Here is a 21,396-nt window from a genome sequence, read left to right as displayed (position 1 = left end):
AGGGGTAAAAGGAGAAAAATGTTACTTGTATTTGTAGCCCAATTTCTCTCGAGTAAGCACATACCTCATATGTCTATGTAAAGTGTTCGGCGGGCGCAGTAGAGGCCTCAGAAGTGAAGGAGCGACAAGGGGATTTTGGAGAGTACGTTTTTCTGAAATGGTTTTTGGAGGGCATGTTGCATTTAGGAAGCCCCTATGGTGCCAGAACAGTAAAAAAAAAACAAAAAAAAAAAAAACATGGCATACCATTTTGGAAACTAGACCCCTCGGGGAATGTAACATGGGATAAAGTGAGCCTTAATACCCCACAGGTGTTTCACGACTTTTGCAAATGTAAAAAAAAAATAAAAATAATAAATTTTACCTAAAATGCTTGTTTTCCCAAAAATTTTACATTTTTAAAAAGGGTAATAGCAGAAAATACCCCTAAAAATTTGAAGCCCAATTTCTCCCGATTCAGAAAACATGCCATATGGGGGTGAAAAGTGCTCTGCTGGCGCACTACAGGTCTCAGAAGAGAAGGAGTCACATTTGGCTTTTTGAAAGCAAATTTTGCTCTGGGGGCATGCCGCATTTAGGAAGCCCCTATGGCTCATGTCCTCCGGAAGAGGGGCGGAGCGGGTTGCGGGAGTGACACCCGCAGCAGGCGCCCTGATTGGTCGGCCGGTAATCTGACCGACGAATCAGGGCAATTGTGAGGTGGCACCAGTGCCACCTCACACCTGCAGGCTATGGCTCCGATCAGCCAGTAATTCCGGGTCACTGGAGACCCGATTGACCCGGAATCGCCGCAGATTGCTGGACTGAATTGTCCAGCGATCTGCGGCCATCGCCGATATGGGGGGGGGCATAATGACCCCTCCCCTGGGCGATATGCCGGGATGCCTGCTGAACGATTTCAGCAGGCATCCGGCTCCGGTCCCCAACCGGCTAGCGGTGGGGACTGGAATTCCCACGGGCGTATGGATACGCCCTCGGTCCTTAAGGACTCGGAATGCAGGGCGTATCCATACGCCCTATGTCCTGAAGAGGTTAAGGCCTGGCAGACCAGAGGTTATCGGGCCCTCATGTCAGGGATAAAAGGTAGGATGGGTGGGGTCTTTCATCCCCTTCCGGGGCCACTCAAGGTTTTTAAAACAAACCCAGATCAACACAGGTGCTGCAGACAGCTCATCACTGGCCTCTAAAACTAGGTTCACACGGCCATTGTCTTCTGTCCCATTTTTCTCCCGTCACTGCCTCCTTAGCGGACTATATTACTAAAGAATGCCATGTCTACAGACTCCTGCAGCCGGGACTATTACTAGTACTACTCCCCCCCCCCCCCCCCCTCACGGAACAGACTTGTTTCCATGATGGGAGTAGTAGTTTCCGACTGGTTAGGGTACATTAGTGCTTGTACCACTACCCCCATCATGAAACAGTCTGTAGTACAGGGGCTGAGGGATTGATCACTTCTGAGACCCCATGAGATCAGAAGTTATTAAAAGGGGGGCAGCATGCTGCGCTCCCCTGCAATGTATATCCTGTTTTTCAATTTCATTTTTAAATCTCCCAACGGGAGCCCTGAATCGCCGATACTGAGGGGCCATTCAGGGCTCCCAGCGGAGTTTTTAAAGTCACATAGCGCTGCAGGGGCCATATGTACTGTATATAGAAGCACAGCGGGAGTGGATTATATGTCTGGCCCCCCACAGCGCTATATACACACACACACCATCGCTTCCGCAGCGCTATATACACCGTGTCTCACACAGAGCTGTATATATACCGTGCTCCCCGCAGAGGTGTGTGTACACACACACACACCCCTCCCTCCCCGTGGTGCTGTAACTCTTGTCCCCTGCAGCGCTATGTCTCAGTTTGAGTCTATCAGCAGGGGATCGAGCCGGCTGAGGAAGCGGGCGGCATTGCGCTGTGCTTTCACGGCTGGCCCGATCCCCTGCTGATAGAATCATTTTGACATGTAAATAGAAGTGCTGCAGGGAACATGAGGTATAGCCCAGCGGGGGCACTATATCTATAGCGCTGCTGAGGGCCAAACATATAGCCCCCCCCCCCCCCCCCCGGCACTTCTATATATCTTGTCCTTCGATATACATATGGCCGCTGCAGTGCTATGTGACTTTAAAAACCCCGCTGGGAGTTCTGAATGGCCTCTCAGTATCGGTGATTCAGGGCTCCTGGCGGGAGATTTAAAAATGAAAGTAAAAAACAGGATATACATTGCAGGGGAGCGGAGCATGCCCCCCCCCCCACCCCCCTGCTTAATAACTTCTGATCGCATTGGGGTCCCAGAAGTGATCAATTCCTCAGCCCCTGTACTACAGACTCTGTTTCATGATGGGGGTAGTGGTATAAGCACTAATGTAGCCTAACCAGCCGGAAACTACTACTCCCATCATGGAAACAAGTCTGTTCCATGTTGGGAGTAGTAGTCTGCAGATTTTACCTCTTCTAAGCTCAGAATTAATAACTGTTCAAAAACAGACATTAAATCGGGGGCAAACGGATGACATGAAAGGCTCCTCCATCACCCATAAACTTCAATGTTACATTGATAATGGGCATTCATTAACGAGGGCAGACTGTGATGTGAACGAGCCCTAATAATGAGTGATAACGAGGGCAGACTGTGATGTGAACGAGCCCTAATAATGAGTGATAACGAGGGCAGACTGTGATGGGAACGAGCCCTAATAATGAGTGATAACGGGGGCAGACGGTGATGTGAACGAGCCCTAATAATGAGTGATAACGAGGGCAGACTGTGATGTGAACGAGCCCTAATAATGAGTGATAACGGGGGCAGACTGTGATGTGAACGAGCCCTAATAATGAGTGATAACGGGGGCAGATGGTGATGTGAACGAGCCCTAATAATGAGTGATAACGGGGGCAGACTGTGATGTGAACGAGCCCTAATAATGAGTGATAACGGGGGCAGACTGTGATGTGAACGAGCCCTAATAATGAGTGATAACGGGGGCAGATGGTGATGTGAACGAGCCCTAATAATGAGTGATAACGGGGGCAGACTGTGATGTGAACGAGCCCTAATAATGAGTGATAACGGGGGCAGATGGTGATGTGAACGAGCCCTAATAATGAGTGATAATGGGGGCAGATGGTGATGTGAACGAGCCCTAATAATGAGTGATAACGGGGGCAGATGGTGATGTGAACGAGCCCTAATAATGAGTGATAACGAGGGCAGACTGTGATGTGAACGAGCCCTAATAATGAGTGATAATGGGGGCAGATGGTGATGTGAACGAGCCCTAATAATGAGTGATAACTGGGGGCAGATGGTGATGTGAACGAGCCCTAATAATGAGTGATAACGAGGGCAGACTGTGATGTGAACGAGCCCTAATAATGAGTGATAACGGGGGCAGACGGTGATGTGAACGAGCCCTAATAATGAGTGATAACTGGGGGCAGACGGTGATGTGAACGAGCCCTAATAACGGGTGATAACGGGGGCAGACGGTGATGTGAACGAGCCCTAATAATGAGTGATAACTGGGGGCAGACGGTGATGTGAACGAGCCCTAATAACGGGTGATAAGAGGCATTTATTAACAGGGGCAGATTGTAATGTGAACGAGCCCTAATAATGAGTGATAACTGGGGGCAGACGGTGATGTGAACGAGCCCTAATAACGGGTGATAACGGGGGCAGACGGTGATGTGAACGAGCCCTAATAATGAGTGATAACTGGGGGCAGACGGTGATGTGAACGAGCCCTAATAACGGGTGATAACGGGCATTTATTAAGGGCAGACGGTGATGTGAACAAGCCCTAATAATGGGTGATAAGAGGCATTTATTAACAGGGGCAGATTGTAATGTGAACGAGCCCTAATAATGAGTGATAACGAGCATTCATTAACGAGGGCAGATGGTAATGTGAATGAGCCCTAATAATGGGTGATAATGGGGGCAGACGGTGATGTGAACAAGCCCTAAAAATGGGTGATAACGAGGGCAGACGGTGATGTGAATGAGCCCTAATAACGGGTGATAACGGGCATTTATTAACGGGGGCAGACTGTAATGTGAACGAGCCCTAATAATGGGTGATAACGAGCATTTATTAACGGGGGCAGACTGTAATGTGAACGAGCCCTAATAATGGGTGATAACGAGCATTTATTAACGGGGCAGACTGTAATGTGAACGAGCCCTAATAACGGGTGATAACGAGCATTTATTAACGGGGCAGACTATAATGTGAACGTGCCCTAATAATGGGTGATAACGGGGGCAGAGGGTAATGTGAACGAGCCCTAATAACGGGTGATAACGGGCATTCATTAACGAGGGCAGACGGTAATGTGAACGAGCCCTAATAACGGGTGATAACGGGCATTTATTAACTGGGGCAGATGGTGATGTGAACGAGCCCTAATAATGGGCATTTATTAATGGGGGCAGACGGTCGTGTGAACGAGCCCTAATAATGGGTGATAACGGGCATTTATTAATGGGGGGGGGGGGGCAGATGGCTGTGTGAACGAGCCCTTAGTATGGCTGGATCTCATTCTGTGGAGAGAAAACCTGAAACCAGACCTCAGGTTTTGTAGCCTCTCCTCCTGGTACAAAGCCCATTGTGTGAGGCGGTGTTTCCTCCCAGCATGCCTTAGGCTATCAGCAGCCGCTTCTCACAGTGAATGATGACATCGCTGATCACACATTGAAGAGAATTCTGACAGGAGCGGCGCAAGTTACCTGTCCCATCAGCACCGCCGTAACGTGTTTGTGGAAGAAATAGAGAACATGTAAAGTTTTAACATAAAATGCATAAAAACAAACCCCCCAAAAAGTTGCAGAATTGTTTATTTCTTGTTTCACCCAAAAATTTAATTTTTTTTGGTTGTGCTGTACATTTTATGATGTTATTACAATATATAAGTGTTATGGCTGTAAAAAAGCAAAGGAGAAAAAAGAAAAACACAAAAATAAGAATGGTCTGTGTCCTCAAGGGGATTATGGTATAATGGACCGTGTGTCCCTAGATCAGGTAGACTCCTGAAGGTTCTCCTCCATGACACGACCATCACTAATGGAAGGAGGTTACGATATAATGGACCATGTGCCTCCAGATCAGGTAGACTCCTGAAGGTTCTCCTCCATGACACGACCATCACTAATGGAAGGAGGTTACGGTATAATGGACCATGTGCCTCCAGATCAGGTAGACTCCAGAAGGTTCTGCTCCATGACACGACCATCACTAATGGAAGGAGATTACGGTATAATGGACCATGTGTCTCCAGATCAGGTAGACTCCAGAAGGTTCTCCTCCATGACATGACCATCACTAATGGAAGGAGATTACGGTGTGATAGATTTATATAGATTTATATGTGTGTGTGTATATATAAATCTTATAAACTGTATATGTAAAATGCCCATTTAGGGTGAAGACTCCACATTCCTGTTATTTGTCCACTCCTCCCTATCTGCTCTCTCTCATATCACCCCTCCCATCGTCTGAAGATTTTGATCAAAGAGAGCCTGGGAAAAAACTGAGGAGTGGCATGCCTTTTCCCCCTAGCAGGGGGTGGGAACTTATGTTAATGACAAAGGTGATATAAGCTTGAACGATTTGAAATAAAGCCCAGTGGACAGCACACAGAACGCTAAAGCACAATGGCTCTGTCTGAGTTATTTCTCTATGCTTCGGTATATACATTATGTACAAGAACGATGAGTTAATCCACCACAACGGTATAATGGACCGTGTGCCTCAAGATCAGGTAGACTCCTGAAGGTTCTCCTCCATGACATGACCATCACTAATGGAAGGAGGTTATGGTATAATGGACCGTGTGTCTCCAGATCAGGTAGACTCCTGAAGGTTCTGCTCCATGACATGACCATCACTAATGGAAGGAAATTACGGTATAATGGACCGTGTGCCTCCAGATCAGGTAGACTCCAGAAGGTTCTGCTCCATGACACGACCATCACTAATGGAAGGAGATTACGGTATAATAGACCATGGGGGAGATTTATCAAAACCTGTGCAAAGGAAAAGTTGTCCAGTTGCCCATAGCAACCAATCAGATCGCTTCTTTCATTTTTAACAAGGCCTCTGCAAAATGAAAGTAGTGATCTGATTGGTTGCTATGGGCAACTGGGCAACTTTTCCTCTGCACAGGTTTTGATAAATCTCCCCCCATGTGCCTCCAGATCAGGTAGACTCCAGAAGGTTCTGCTCCATGACACGACCATCACTAATGGAAGGAGATTACGGTATAATGGACCATGTGCCTCAGGATCAGGTAGACTCCTGAAGGTTCTCCTCCATGACACGACCATCACTAATGGAAGGAGGTTACGATATAATGGACCATGTGTCTCCAGATCAGGTAGACTCCAGAAGGTTCTCCTCCATGACACGACCATCACTAATGGAAGGAGGTTACGGTATAATGGACCATGTGCCTCCAGATCAGGTAGACTCCTGAAGGTTCTGCTCCATGACACGACCATCACTAATGGAAGGAGGTTACGATATAATGGATCGTGTGCCTCCAGATCAGGTAGACTCCTGAAGGTTCTCCTCCATGACACGACCATCACTAATGGAAGGAAATTACGGTATAATGGACCATGTGTCTCCAGATCAGGTAGACTCCTGAAGGTTCTCCTACATGACATGACCATCACTAATGGAAGGAGGTTACGGTATAATGGACCGTGTGCCTCCAGATCAGGTAGACTCCAGAAGGTTCTCCTCCATGACACGACCATGACTAATGGAAGGAGATTACAGTATAATGGACCATGTGTCTCCAGATCAGGTAGACTCCTGAAGGTTCTCCTCCATGACACGACCATCACTAATGGAAGGAAATTACGGTATAATGGACCGTGTGTCCCTAGATCATGTAGACTCCTGAAGGTTCTCCTACATGACATGACCATCACTAATGGAAGGAGGATACGGTATAATGGACCATGTGCCTCCAGATCAGGTAGACTCCAGAAGGTTCTCCTCCATGATATGACCATCACTAATGGAAGGAGGTTACGGTATAATAGACCATGTGTCTCCTCCATGACGATATAATGGACTCCTGAAGGAAATTACGGTATAATGGACCATGTGTCTCCAGATCAGGTAGACTCCAGAAGGTTCTCCTCCATGACACGACCATCACTAATGGAAGGAGGTTACGGTATAATGGACCATGTGCCTCCAGATCAGGTAGACTCCAGAAGGTTCTGCTCCATGACACGACCATCACTAATGGAAGGAGATTACGGTATAATGGACCATGTGTCTCCAGATCAGGTAGACTCCAGAAGGTTCTCCTCCATGACACGACCATCACTAATGGAAGGAGATTACGGTATAATGGACCATGTGCCTCCAGATCAGGTAGACTCCAGAAGGTTCTCCTCCATGACATGACCATCACTGATGGAAGGAGATTACGGTGTGATAGATTTATATAGATTTATATGTGTGTGTGTATATATAAATCTTATAAACTGTATATGTAAAATGCCCATTTAGGGTGAAGACTCCACATTCCTGTTATTTGTCCACTCCTCCCTATCTGCTCTCTCTCATATCACCCCTCCCATCGTCCAAAGATTTTGATCAAAGAGAGCCTGGGAAAAAACTGAGGAGTGGCATGCCTTTTCCCCCTAGCAGGGGGTGGGAACTTATGTTAATGACAAAGGTGATATAAGCTTGAACGATTTGAAATAAAGCCCAGTGGATAGCACACAGAACGCTAAAGCACAATGGCTCTGTCTGAGTTATTTCTCTATGCTTCGGTATATACATTATGTACAAGAACGATGAGTTAATCCACCACAACGGTATAATGGACCGTGTGCCTCAAGATCAGGTAGACTCCTGAAGGTTCTCCTCCATGACATGACCATCACTAATGGAAGGAGGTTATGGTATAATGGACCGTGTGTCTCCAGATCAGGTAGACTCGTGAAGGTTCTGCTCCATGACATGACCATCACTAATGGAAGGAGATTACGGTATAATGGACCGTGTGCCTCCAGATCAGGTAGACTCCAGAAGGTTCTGCTCCATGACACGACCATCACTAATGGAAGGAGATTACGGTATAATAGACCATGGGGGAGATTTATCAAAACCTGTGCAAAGGAAAAGTTGTCCAGTTGCCCATAGCAACCAATCAGATCGCTTCTTTCATTTTTAACAAGGCCTCTGCAAAATGAAAGTAGTGATCTGATTGGATGCTATGGGCAACTGGGCAACTTTTCCTCTGCACAGGTTTTGATAAATCTCCCCCCATGTGCCTCCAGATCAGGTAGACTCCAGAAGGTTCTGCTGCATGACACGACCATCACTAATGGAAGGAGATTACGGTATAATGGACCATGTGCCTCAGGATCAGGTAGACTCCTGAAGGTTCTCCTCCATGACATGACCATCACTAATGGAAGGAGATTACGATATAATGGATGGTGTGTCTCCAGATCAGGTAGACTCCTGAAGGTTCTCCTCCATGACACGACCATCACTAATGGAAGGAGGTTACGATATAATGGACCATGTGCCTCCAGATCAGGTAGACTCCTGAAGGTTCTGCTCCATGACACGACCATCACTAATGGAAGGAGGTTACGATATAATGGATGGTGTGTCTCCAGATCAGGTAGACTCCTGAAGGTTCTGCTCCATGACACGACCATCACTAATGGAAGGAGGTTACGATATAATGGACCATGTGCCTCCAGATCAGGTAGACTTCTGAAGGTTCTGCTCAATGACACGACCATCACTAATGGAAGGAGGTTACGATATAATGGATCGTGTGCCTCCAGATCAGGTAGACTCCTGAAGGTTCTCCTCCATGACACGACCATCACTAATGGAAGGAAATTACGGTATAATGGACCATGTGTCTCCAGATCAGGTAGACTCCTGAAGGTTCTCCTACATGACATGACCATCACTAATGGAAGGAGGTTACGGTATAATGGACCGTGTGCCTCCAGATCAGGTAGACTCCTGAAGGTTCTCCTCCATGACACGACCATCACTAATGGAAGGAAATTACGGTATAATGGACCGTGTGTCCCTAGATCATGTAGACTCCTGAAGGTTCTCCTACATGACATGACCATCACTAATGGAAGGAGGATACGGTATAATGGACCATGTGCCTCCAGATCAGGTAGACTCCAGAAGGTTCTCCTCCATGATAAGACCATCACTAATGGAAGGAGGTTACGGTATAATAGACCATGTGTCTCCAGATCAGGTAGACTCCTGAAGGTTCTCCTCCATGACACGACCATCACTAATGGAAGGAGATTACAGTATAATAGACCATCTGTCTCCAGATCAGGTAGACTCCTGAAGGTTCTCCTCCATGACACGACCATCACTAAGGGAAGGAGATTACAGTATAATGGACCGTGTGCCTCCAGATCAGGTAGACTCCTGAAGGTTCTCCTCCATAATATGACCATCACTAATGGAAGGAGATTACAGTATAATAGACCATGTGTCTCCAGATCAGGTAGACTCCTGAAGGTTCTCCTCCATGACACGACCATCACTAATGGAAGGAGACTACAGTATAATAGACCATGTGTCTCCAGATCAGGTAGACTCCTGAAGGTTCTCCTCCATGACACGACCATCACTAAGGGAAGGAGATTACAGTATAATAGACCATGTGTCTCCAGATCAGGTAGACTCCTGAAGGTTCTCCTCCATGACACGTCCATCACTAATGGAAGGAGATTACAGTATAATAGACCATGTGTCTCCAGATCAGGTAGACTCCTGAAGGTTCTCCTCCATGACACGACCATCACTAATGGAAGGAGACTACAGTATAATAGACCATGTGTCTCCAGATCAGGTAGACTCCTGAAGGTTCTCCTCCATGACACGACCATCACTAATGGAAGGAGATTACAGTATAATAGACCATGTGTCTCCAGATCAGGTAGACTCCTGAAGGTTCTCCTCCATGACACGTCCATCACTAATGGAAGGAGATTACAGTATAATAGACCATGTGTCTCCAGATCAGGTAGACTCCTGAAGGTTCTCCTCCATGACACGACCATCACTAAGGGAAGGAGATTACAGTATAATGGACCGTGTGTCCCTAGATCATGTAGACTCCTGAAGGTTCTCCTCCATGACACGTCCATCACTAATGGAAGGAGATTACGGTATAATGGACCATGTGCCTCCAGATCAGGTAGACTCCTGAAGGTTCTCCTCCATGACACGACCATCACTAATGGAAGGAGATTACAGTATAATAGACCATGTGTCTCCAGATCAGGTAGACTCCTGAAGGTTCTCCTCCATGACACGACCATCACTAATGGAAGGAGATTACGGTATAATGGACCATGTGTCTCCAGATCAGGTAGACTCCTGAAGGTTCTGCTTCATGACATGACCATCACTAAGGGAAGGAGATTACAGTATAATGGACCGTGTGCCTCCAGATCAGGTAGACTCCTGAAGGTTCTCCTCCATGACACGACCATGACTAATGGAAGGAGATTACGGTATAATGGACCATGTGCCTCCAGATCAGGTAGACTCCTGGAGGTTCTGCTTCATGACATGACCATCCCTAATGGAAGGAGATTACGGTATAATGGACCGTGTGTCCCTAGATCATGTAGACTCCAGAGCTCCTGGAGGCTCCTACTTTAATAACCATAAACAATCATCTACATTGAGACGGTTCTGGCTCTCGCAGTGCGGTGACTGATCAGTGTCTTCTCATGGAACCATTTTGGTTATTTTCACCATACATTTTCCATCAGCCTGAACTCCAGGCTGCTCCTTGGCTTTTAGGTGAGGCCTTCCTGAAGAGAAGCTTTAACCCTCTTCACCAAACCTCTTTTCTATGGATGGAAGGAGAAGACCCCACAATGTCTGCTGCAATGAACACCTCCATCTCTGGGGGTCCTCCATCCGCTCCCCCCCCCCCCTCATTTCACACATGATGGAGTTGTGATTGACCTCTTCAGGCCCCTTCTTCATCAGGTTCTTCAGATCGGTCACAGACAGACGTCCCATCATCTCCTCAGGTGATGCAGATGGATGGTTGATTGGAGACATCACTTTCCACCCTCCATGATTCTTTAACCCCTGGTATCCTTGTTCCCTCCAGTTTAGATGTCAGTTCTGGTTTCCCTTCTCTATATGTAAATCCCATTTTATACAGCCCAGATCAATCACATGATCTCCCGTCTTCTCCATTGTTTGTGTTGGAGGTCCACTACTCTCCATGGTGCTTGGAGTTCTCTACCCTGAAGTTGTCGCGTCTTCCTCCTGTATGTTCTCCTTATAACCTTTCTATTGTCTTTATAATTTGCTTTGTGAACACAGCTGACTGGGAACAACCAACATCTTCTGCCGCACTCTGGTTAGATTTCCATCTTGAAGGAGAGGTATCAACCAACCCATTGATAGAGGTGACGGTTCTCTTGTTGGGGCTGTGTTTTCTATCGATGTCCCCATCCACAGCTCAGGAAGGTCTGGAGATCTATTCACCTGCAGAACCATTTGTGCCGGACTTTGTTCTAGAGATGGAAATGGAGATTCCAGAATTTTTTCTTATCTAGAAAAACAATAATCTCTGGTTTGTGTGATGGACAGGTCATCGAGCAGAATGTTCAGCCATTACTGTTCACATTACACATTGTTCAGTGTCATAGATGGAAATGTCTCTCTATGGGGAAGGACACGGGCCGGTGATGTCACTCTATGGGGAAAGACACGGGCCGGTGATGTCACTCTATGGGGAAGGACACGGGACGGTGATGTCACTCTATGGGGAAGGACAGGGCAGGTGATGTCACTCTATGGGGAAGGACAGGGCAGGTGATGTCAGTCTATGGGGAAGGACACGGGCCGGTGATGTCATTCTATGGGGAAGGACACGGGCAGGTAATGTCACTCTATGGGGAAGGACACGGGCCGGTGATGTCACTCTATGGGGAAGGACACGGGCAGATGATGCCACTTTATGGGGAAGGACACGGGCCGCTGATGTCACTCTATGGGGAAGGACACGGGACGGTAATGTCACTCTATGGGGAAGGACACGGGCAGGTGATGTCACTCTATGGGGAAGGACACGGGCCGGTGATGTCACTCTATGGGGGAGGACACGGGCCGGTGATGTCATTCTATGGGGAAGGACACGGGCAGGTAATGTCACTCTATGGGGAAGGACACGGGCCGGTGATGTCACTCTATGGGGAAGGACACGGGCGGTGATGTCACTCTATGGGGAAGGACACGGGCCGGTGATGTCATTCTATGGGGAAGGACACGGGCAGGTAATGTCACTCTATGGGGAAGGACACGGGCCGGTGATGTCACTCTATGGGGAAGGACACGGGCAGATGATGCCACTTTATGGGGAAGGACACGGGCCGCTGATGTCACTCTATGGGGAAGGACACGGGACGGTAATGTCACTCTATGGGGAAGGACACGGGCAGGTGATGTCACTCTATGGGGAAGGACACGGGCCGGTGATGTCACTCTATGGGGGAGGACACGAGCAGGTGATGTCATTTTATGGGGAAGGACACGGGCAGGTGATGTCACTCTATGGGGAAGGACACGAGCCGGTGATGTCACTCTATGGGGAAGGACACGGGCCGGTGATGTCACTCTATGGGGAAGGACACGGGCCGGTGATGTCACTCTATGGGGAAGGACACGGGCAGGTGATGTCACTCTATGGGGAAGGACACGGGCCGGTGATGCCACATTATGGGGAAGGACACGGGTAGGTGATGTCACTCTATGGGGAAGGATACGGGCAGGTGATGTCACTCTATGGGGAAGGACACGGGCAGGTGATGCCACTTTATGGGGAAGGACACGGGCCGGTGATGTCACTCTATGGGGTAGGACACGGGCCGGTGATGTCACTCTATGGGGAAGGACACGGGCAGGTGATGCCACTTTATGGGGAAGGACACGGGCCGGTGATGTCACTCTATGGGGTAGGACACGGGCCGGTGATGTCACTCTATGGGAAAGGACACGGGCCGGTGATGTCACTCTATGGGGAAGGACACGGGCAGGTAATGTCACTCTATGGGGAAGGACACGGGCCGGTGATGTCACTCTATGGGGGAGGACACGGGCCGGTGATGTCACTCTATGGGGAAGGACACGGGCCGGTGATGTCACTCTATGGGAAAGGACACGGGCCGGTGATGTCACTCTATGGGGAAGGACACGGGCAGGTAATGTCACTCTATGGGGAAGGACACGGGCGGTGATGTCACTCTATGGGGAAGGACACGGGCCGGTGATGTCACTCTATGGGAAAGGACACGGGCCGGTGATGTCACTCTATGGGGAAGGACACGGGCAGGTAATGTCACTCTATGGGGAAGGACACGGGCGGTGATGTCACTCTATGGGGAAGGACACGGGCAGGTAATGTCACTCTATGGGGAAGGACACGGGCAGGTAATGTCACTCTATGGGGAAGGACACGGGACGGTGATGTCACTCTATGGGGAAGGACACGGGCAAGTGATGTCACTCTATGTGGAAGGACACGGGCCGGTGATGTCACTCTATGGGGAAGGACACGGGCCGGTGATGTCACTCTATGGGGAAGGACACGGGCCGGTGATGTCACTCTATGGGGAAGGACACGGGCCGGTGATGTCACTCTATGGGGGAGGACACGGGCCGGTGATGTCACTCTATGGGGAAGGACACGGGCAGGTGATGTCACTCTATGGGGGAGGACACGGGCCGGTGATGTCACTCTATGGGGAAGGACACGGGCAGGGTCCCTGTCTTGTGTATATGGGTTCTATACCATGACCTATACTATACACTACTATATAGTCCAGCATGCTGGGAGTTGTAGTTTTCATTTAAGGCAGCTGCTGAGTCACAGGCTGTATCAGGACATGCCGAGAGCTGTAGTTGAAGAAAAAAAAAAAAAATAAGCGATCAAATTGAATAGAAAAAGCGATCAAAAAGTTACATCAAAAGAAATATGGTCCTGTTAACAACTACAGATCGGGGCGCAAAAAACAGGCCCTTATACCGACCCGTAAAAGGTGAAATAAAAAAAAGTTATATGGGTCCGAATAGGATAAATTTCCCCCGCATAAGTGTATCCTGTGATGTTACGCATATAATTAATTATGCAAATGAGCATGGTCTGTATTTATTTATTTTATTTTTTTTTTGCAAGAAAGGTGGCGACCCTATGGAGGACACAGTCCGGTTGCTGATGTCTTTGTTAGTCAGGCCTGTGGTGGGCGCTCTAGGCTCTTATCATCAATAGCTTCTTCGCAAGAAAAGACACTTACAGTCAAAATGATGACGGGAGGGGCGACATTAATTTGTGACACTTCAGAGCAGCCGCTATCCTCTCCATTCGCCATGTTTTGGTAGGCAGGACTCCGATAATATGGTGGGTGTAAACGTCTACGCGGGCGCCATGTTTCCGGAGACTCCGCACTGGGTGACGTCATCAGGAAGCGCCACTGACGCCGGCGCCGGCTTTAAACGTTAAAACTGAGTCCGAGCGTCTGCGGGTTCGCTCCCTGGGAGCGGTCGGTACCGGTTGTGTGTCGGTGCAGGCCGCCATGCTGTGTGACCGTCACGTGATTTAGATCCGGAGGTAAGAGGCCAAACGGCCACAGCAGACAATCACAGTGCGGCTTAAACTTCAGTACTTACCCCGAGAAATGAGAGCGCAGATGTGATTGGTCGCTAAAGATAGCCGCGCCCCCTGGTGGTTTGTGTAATGTAAGGGACGGACACCAGGGGGCGTGAGAGACCCTGTGCTGTGTATTTGGGGGGCTGGGGATGCACAGTCAGGTTGTGGGGTCTCAATGGGATTCTCCATCTTGTATAGATGTAACAGGTGGCGCCCCCTCTCTGCAGGCCGTGGTGTTGTGTATGGGGGGTGCACAGTGTCAGGTCTCTATGGGATTCTCCATCTTGTATAGATATAACAGGTGGCGCCCCCTCTCTGCAGGCTGTGGTGTTGTGTGTGGGGGGTGCACAGTGTCAGGTTGGGGGGTCTCTATGGGATTCTCCATCTTGTATAGATATAACAGGTGGCGCCCCCTCTCTGCAGGCCGTGGTGTTGTGTATGGGGGGGGGGGGGGGGTGCACAGTGTCAGGTTGTGGGGTCTCTATGGGATTCTCCATCTTGTATAGATATAACAGGTGGCGCCCCCTCTCTGCAGGCCGTGGTGTTGTGTATGGGGGGTGCACAGTGTCAGGTTGTGGGGTCTCTATGATATTCTCCATCTTGTATAGATGTAACAGGTGGCGCCCCCTCTCTGCAGGCCGTGGTGTTGTATGTATGGGGGGTGCACGGTGTCAGGTTGTGGGGTCTCTATGGGATTCTCCATCTTGTATAGATATAACAGGTGGCGCCCCCTCTCTGCAGGCCGTGGTGTTGTGTATGGGGGGTGCACAGTGTCAGGTTGTGGGGTCTCTATGATATTCTCCATCTTGTATAGATGTAACAGGTGGCGCCCCCTCTCTGCAGGCCGTGGTGTTGTGTATGGGGGGTGCACAGTGTCAGGTTGTGGGGTCTCTATGGGATTCTCCATCTTGTATAGATATAACAGGTGGCGCCCCCTCTCTGCAGGCCATGGTGTTGTGTGTATGGGGGGTGCACAGTGTCAGGTTGGGGGGTCTCTATGGGATTCTCCATCTTGTATAGATATAACAGGTGGCGCCCCCTCTCTGCAGGCCGTGGTGTTGTGTATGGGGGGGTGCACAGTGTCAGGTTGTGGGGTCTCTATGGGATTCTCCATCTTGTATAGATATAACAGGTGGCGCCCCCTCTCTGCAGGCCGTGGGGTTGTGTATGGGGGGTGCACAGTGTCAGGTTGTGGGGTCTCTATGGGATTCTCCATCTTGTATAGATATAACAGGTGGCGCCCCCTCTCTGCAGGCCGTGGTGTTGTATGTATGGGGGGTGCACAGTGTCAGGTTGTGGGGTCTCTATAGTATTCTCCATCTTGTATAGATATAACAGGTGGCGCCCCCTCTCTGCAGGCCGTGGTGTTGTGTGTATGGGGGGTGCACAGTGTCAGGTTGGGGGGTCTCTATGGGATTCTCCATCTTGTATAGATGTAACAGGTGGCGCCCCCTCTCTGCAGGCCGTGGTGTTGTATGTATGGGGGGGGGGGGTGTACAGTGTCAGGTTGTGGGGTCTCTATGGGATTCTCCATCTTGTATAGATATAACAGGTGGCGCCCCCTCTCTGCAGGCCGTGGTGTTGTGTATGGGGGGTGCACAGTGTCAGGTTGTGGGGTCTCTATGGGATTCTCCATCTTGTATAGATATAACAGGTGGCGCCCCCTCTCTGCAGGCCGTGGGGTTGTATGTATGGGGGGTGCACAGTGTCAGGTTGTGGGGTCTCTATGGGATTCTCCATCTTGTATAGATATAACAGGTGGCGCCCCCTCTCTGCAGGCCGTGGTGTTGTGTATGGGGGGTGCACAGTCAGGTTGTGGGGTCTCAATGGGATTCTCCATCTTGTATAGATGTAACAGGTGGCGCCCCCTCTCTGCAGGCCGTGGTGTTGTGTATGGGGGGTGCACAGTGTCAGGTCTCTATGGGATTCTCCATCTTGTATAGATATAACAGGTGGCGCCCCCTCTCTGCAGGCTGTGGTGTTGTGTGTGGGGGGTGCACAGTGTCAGGTTGGGGGGTCTCTATGGGATTCTCCATCTTGTATAGATATAACAGGTGGCGCCCCCTCTCTGCAGGCCGTGGTGTTGTGTATGGGGGGTGCACAGTGTCAGGTTGTGGGGTCTCTATGATATTCTCCATCTTGTATAGATGTAACAGGTGGCGCCCCCTCTCTGCAGGCCGTGGTGTTGTATGTATGGGGTGGGGGGGGGGGTGCACAGTGTCAGGTTGTGGGGTCTCTATGATATTCTCCATCTTGTATAGATGTAACAGGTGGCGCCCCCTCTCTGCAGGCCGTGGTGTTGTGTGTATGGGGGGTGCACAGTGTCAGGTTGTGGGGTCTCTATGGGATTCTCCATCTTGTATAGATATAACAGGTGGCGCCCCCTCTCTGCAGGCCGTGGTGTTGTATGTATGGGGGGTGCACAGTGTCAGGTTGTGGGGTCTCTATGGGATTCTCCATCTTGTATAGATATAACAGGTGGCGCCCCCTCTCTGCAGGCCGTGGTGTTGTATGTATGGGGGGTGCACAGTGTCAGGTTGTGGGGTCTCTATAGTATTCTCCATCTTGTATAGCTATAACAGGTGGCGCCCCCTCTCTGCAGGCCGTGGTGTTGTGTGTATGGGGGGTGCACAGTGTCAGGTTTTGGGGTCTCTATAGTATTCTCCATCTTGTATAGATATAACAGGTGGCGCCCCCTCTCTGCAGGCCGTGGTGTTGTGTATGGGGGGTGCACAGTGTCAGGTTGGGGGGTCTCTATGGGATTCTCCATCTTGTATAGATATAACAGGTGGCGCCCCCTCTCTGCAGGCCGTGGTGTTGTGTATGGGGGGGTGCACAGTGTCAGGTTGGGGGGTCTCTATGGGATTCTCCATCTTGTATAGATATAACAGGTGGCGCCCCCTCTCTGCAGGCCGTGGTGTTGTGTATGGGGGGTGCACAGTGTCAGGTTGTGGGGTCTCTATGGGATTCTCCATCTTGTATAGATGTAACAGGTGGCGCCCCCTCTCTGCAGGCCGTGGGGTTGTATGTATGGGGGGGTGCACAGTGTCAGGTTGTGGGGTCTCTATGGGATTCTCCATCTTGTATAGATATAACAGGTGGCGCCCCCTCTCTGCAGGCCGTGGTGTTGTGTGTATGGGGGGGGTGCACAGTGTCAGGTTGGGGGGTCTCTATGGGATTCTCCATCTTGTATAGATATAACAGGTGGCGCCCCCTCTCTGCAGGCCGTGGTGTTGTGTATGGGGGGTGCACAGTGTCAGGTTGTGGGGTCTCTGTGGGATTCTCCATCTTGTATAGATATAGCAGGTGGCGCCCCCTCTCTGCAGGCCGTGGTGTTGTGTATGGGGGGGTGCACAGTGTCAGGTTGGGGGGTCTCTATGGGATTCTCCATCTTGTATAGATATAACAGGTGGCGCCCCCTCTCTGCAGGCCGTGGTGTTGTATGTATGGGGGGTGCACAGTGTCAGGTTGTGGGGTCTCTATGGGATTCTCCATCTTGTATAGATATAACAGGTGGCGCCCCCTCTCTGCAGGCCGTGGTGTTGTGTATGGGGGGGTGCAGTGTCAGGTTGTGGGGTCTCTGTGGGATTCTCCATCTTGTATAGATATAACAGGTGGCGCCCCCTCTCTGCAGGCCGTGGTGTTGTATGTATGGGGGGGGTGCACAGTGTCAGGTTGTGGGGTCTCTATGGGATTCTCCATCTTGTATAGATATAGCAGGTGGCGCCCCCTCTCTGCAGGCCGTGGTGTTGTATGTATGGGGGGTGCACAGTGTCTGGTTGGGGGGTCTCTATGGGATTCTCCATCTTGTATAGATGTAACAGGTGGCGCCCCCTCTCTGCAGGCCGTGGTGTTGTGTATGGGGGGGGGGTGCACAGTGTCAGGTTGTGGGGTCTCTATGGGATTCTCCATCTTGTATAGATATAACAGGTGGCGCCCCCTCTCTGCAGGCCGTGGTGTTGTATGTATGGGGGGGGTGCACAGTGTCAGGTTGTGGGGTCTCTATGGGATTCTCCATCTTGTATAGATATAACAGGTGGCGCCCCCTCTCTGCAGGCCGTGGTGTTGTATGTATGGGGGGTGCACAGTGTCAGGTTGTGGGGTCTCTATGGGATTCTCCATCTTGTATAGATATAACAGGTGGCGCCCCCTCTCTGCAGGCCGTGGTGTTGTATGTATGGGGGGTGCACAGTGTCAGGTTGTGGGGTCTCTATAGTATTCTCCATCTTGTATAGATGTAACAGGTGGCGCCCCCTCTCTGCAGGCCGTGGGGTTGTGTATGGGGGGTGCACAGTGTCAGGTTGTGGGGTCTCTATGGGATTCTCCATCTTGTATAGATGTAACAGGTGGCGCCCCCTCTCTGCAGGCCGTGGTGTTGTGTATGGGGGGTGCACAGTGTCTGGTTGTGGGGTCTCTATGGGATTCTCCATCTTGTATAGATATAACAGGTGGCGCCCCCTCTCTGCAGGCCGTGGTGTTGTATGTATGGGGGGTGCACAGTGTCAGGTTGGGGGGTCTCTATGGGATTCTCCATCTTGTATAGATATAACAGGTGGCGCCCCCTCTCTGCAGGCCGTGGTGTTGTATGTAGAGGGGGTGCACAGTGTCAGGTTGTGGGGTCTCTATGGGATTCTCCATCTTGTATAGATATAACAGGTGGCGCCCCCTCTCTGCAGGCCGTGGTGTTGTATGTATGGGGGGTGCACAGTGTCAGGTTGTGGGGTCTCTATGGGATTCTCCATCTTGTATAGATATAACAGGTGGCGCCCCCTCTCTGCAGGCCGTGGTGTTGTATGTATGGGGGGGTGCACAGTGTCAGGTTGGGGGGTCTCTATGGGATTCTCCATCTTGTATAGATATAACAGGTGGCGCCCCCTCTCTGCAGGCCGTGGTGTTGTATGTATGGGGGGTGCACAGTGTCAGGTTGTGGGGTCTCTATGGGATTCTCCATCTTGTATAGATATAACAGGTGGCGCCCCCTCTCTGCAGGCCGTGGTGTTGTATGTATGGGGGGGTGCACAGTGTCAGGTTGTGGGGTCTCTATGGGATTCTCCATCTTGTATAGATATAACAGGTGGCGCCCCCTCTCTGCAGGCCGTGGTGTTGTATGTATGGGGGGGTGCACAGTGTCAGGTTGGGGGGTCTCTATGGGATTCTCCATCTTGTATAGATATAACAGGTGGCGCCCCCTCTCTGCAGGCCGTGGTGTTGTGTATGGGGGGTGCACAGTGTCAGGTTGTGGGGTCTCTATGGGATTCTCCATCTTGTATAGATATAACAGGTGGCGCCCCCTCTCTGCAGGCCGTTGTGTTGTATGTATGGGGGGGGGCACAGTGTCTGGTTGTGGGGTCTCTATGGGATTCTCCACCTTGTATAGATATAACAGGTGGCGCCCCCTCTCTGCAGGCCGTGGTGTTGTGTATGGGGGGGGGGGGTGCACAGTGTCAGGTTGTGGGGTCTCTATGGGATTCTCCACCTTGTATAGATATAACAGGTGGCGCCCCCTCTCTGCAGGCCGTGGTGTTGTGTATGGGGGGGGGGGGGTGCACAGTGTCAGGTTGTGGGGTCTCTATGGGATTCTCCATCTTGTATAGATATAACAGGTGGCGCCCCCTCTCTGCAGGCCGTGGTGTTGTATGTAGGGGGGGTGCACAGTGTCAGGTTGTGGGGTCTCTATGGGATTCTCCATCTTGTATAGATATAACAGGTGGCGCCCCCTCTCTGCAGGCCGTGGTGTTGTATGTATGGGGGGGTGCACAGTGTCAGGTTGTGGGGTCTCTATGGGATTCTCCATCTTGTATAGATATAACAGGTGGCGCCCCCTCTCTGCAGGCCGTGGTGTTGTATGTATGGGGGGGGGGGTGCACAGTGTCAGGTTGTGGGGTCTCTATGGGATTCTCCATCTTGTATAGATATAACAGGTGGCGCCCCCTCTCTGCAGGCCGTGGTGTTGTATGTATGGGGGGGTGCACAGTGTCAGGTTGGGGGGTCTCTATGGGATTCTCCATCTTGTATAGATATAACAGGTGGCGCCCCCTCTCTGCAGGCCGTGGTGTTGTATGTATGGGGGGGTGCACAGTGTCAGGTTGGGGGGTCTCTATGGGATTCTCCATCTTGTATAGATATAACAGGTGGCGCCCCCTCTCTGCAGGCCGTGGTGTTGTATGTATGGGGGGTGCACAGTGTCAGGTTGGGGGGTCTCTATGGGATTCTCCATCTTGTATAGATATAACAGGTGGCGCCCCCTCTCTGCAGGCCGTGGTGTTGTGTATGGGGGGTGCACAGTGTCAGGTTGTGGGGTCTCTATGGGATTCTCCATCTTGTATAGATATAACAGGTGGCGCCCCCTCTCTGCAGGCCGTGGTGTTGTGTATGGGGGGTGCACAGTGTCAGGTTGTGGGGTCTCTATGGGATTCTCCATCTTGTATAGATATAACAGGTGGCGCCCCCTCTCTGCAGGCCGTGGTGTTGTATGTATGGGGGGGGCACAGTGTCTGGTTGTGGGGTCTCTATGGGATTCTCCACCTTGTATAGATATAACAGGTGGCGCCCCCTCTCTGCAGGCCGTGGTGTTGTGTATGGGGGGGGGGGGGGTGCACAGTGTCAGGTTGTGGGGTCTCTATGGGATTCTCCATCTTGTATAGATATAACAGGTGGCGCCCCCTCTCTGCAGGCCGTGGTGTTGTATGT

General features: G+C 50.5%; 1 protein-coding gene and 1 long non-coding RNA gene across 2 annotated transcripts in view; one reads left to right on the top strand and one right to left on the bottom strand.

The window, feature by feature from the left end:
- Nucleotides 1-10,427: 10,427 nt before the first annotated feature.
- LOC130341001 (uncharacterized) lies at nucleotides 10,428-14,480 on the bottom strand. Its single transcript, XR_008881016.1, has 3 exons — nucleotides 14,354-14,480; nucleotides 13,874-13,955; nucleotides 10,428-11,613 (listed from the first exon to the last, which is right to left on the bottom strand). It is a non-coding gene; the product is annotated as an uncharacterized LOC130341001 (long non-coding RNA).
- GTF3C2 (general transcription factor IIIC subunit 2) overlaps nucleotides 14,216-21,396 on the top strand; it is a gene marked incomplete in the record, with an annotated part of 68,548 nt that continues 61,367 nt past the window's right edge. Inside the window, 1 exon segment of the mRNA XM_056554224.1 lies at nucleotides 14,216-14,667.

Source organism: Hyla sarda, unplaced genomic scaffold, assembly GCF_029499605.1.
Source record: "Hyla sarda isolate aHylSar1 unplaced genomic scaffold, aHylSar1.hap1 scaffold_607, whole genome shotgun sequence".
Taxonomy (NCBI): Eukaryota; Metazoa; Chordata; class Amphibia; order Anura; family Hylidae; genus Hyla; species Hyla sarda.
This window is presented reverse-complemented; position numbering and strand designations above follow the sequence as displayed.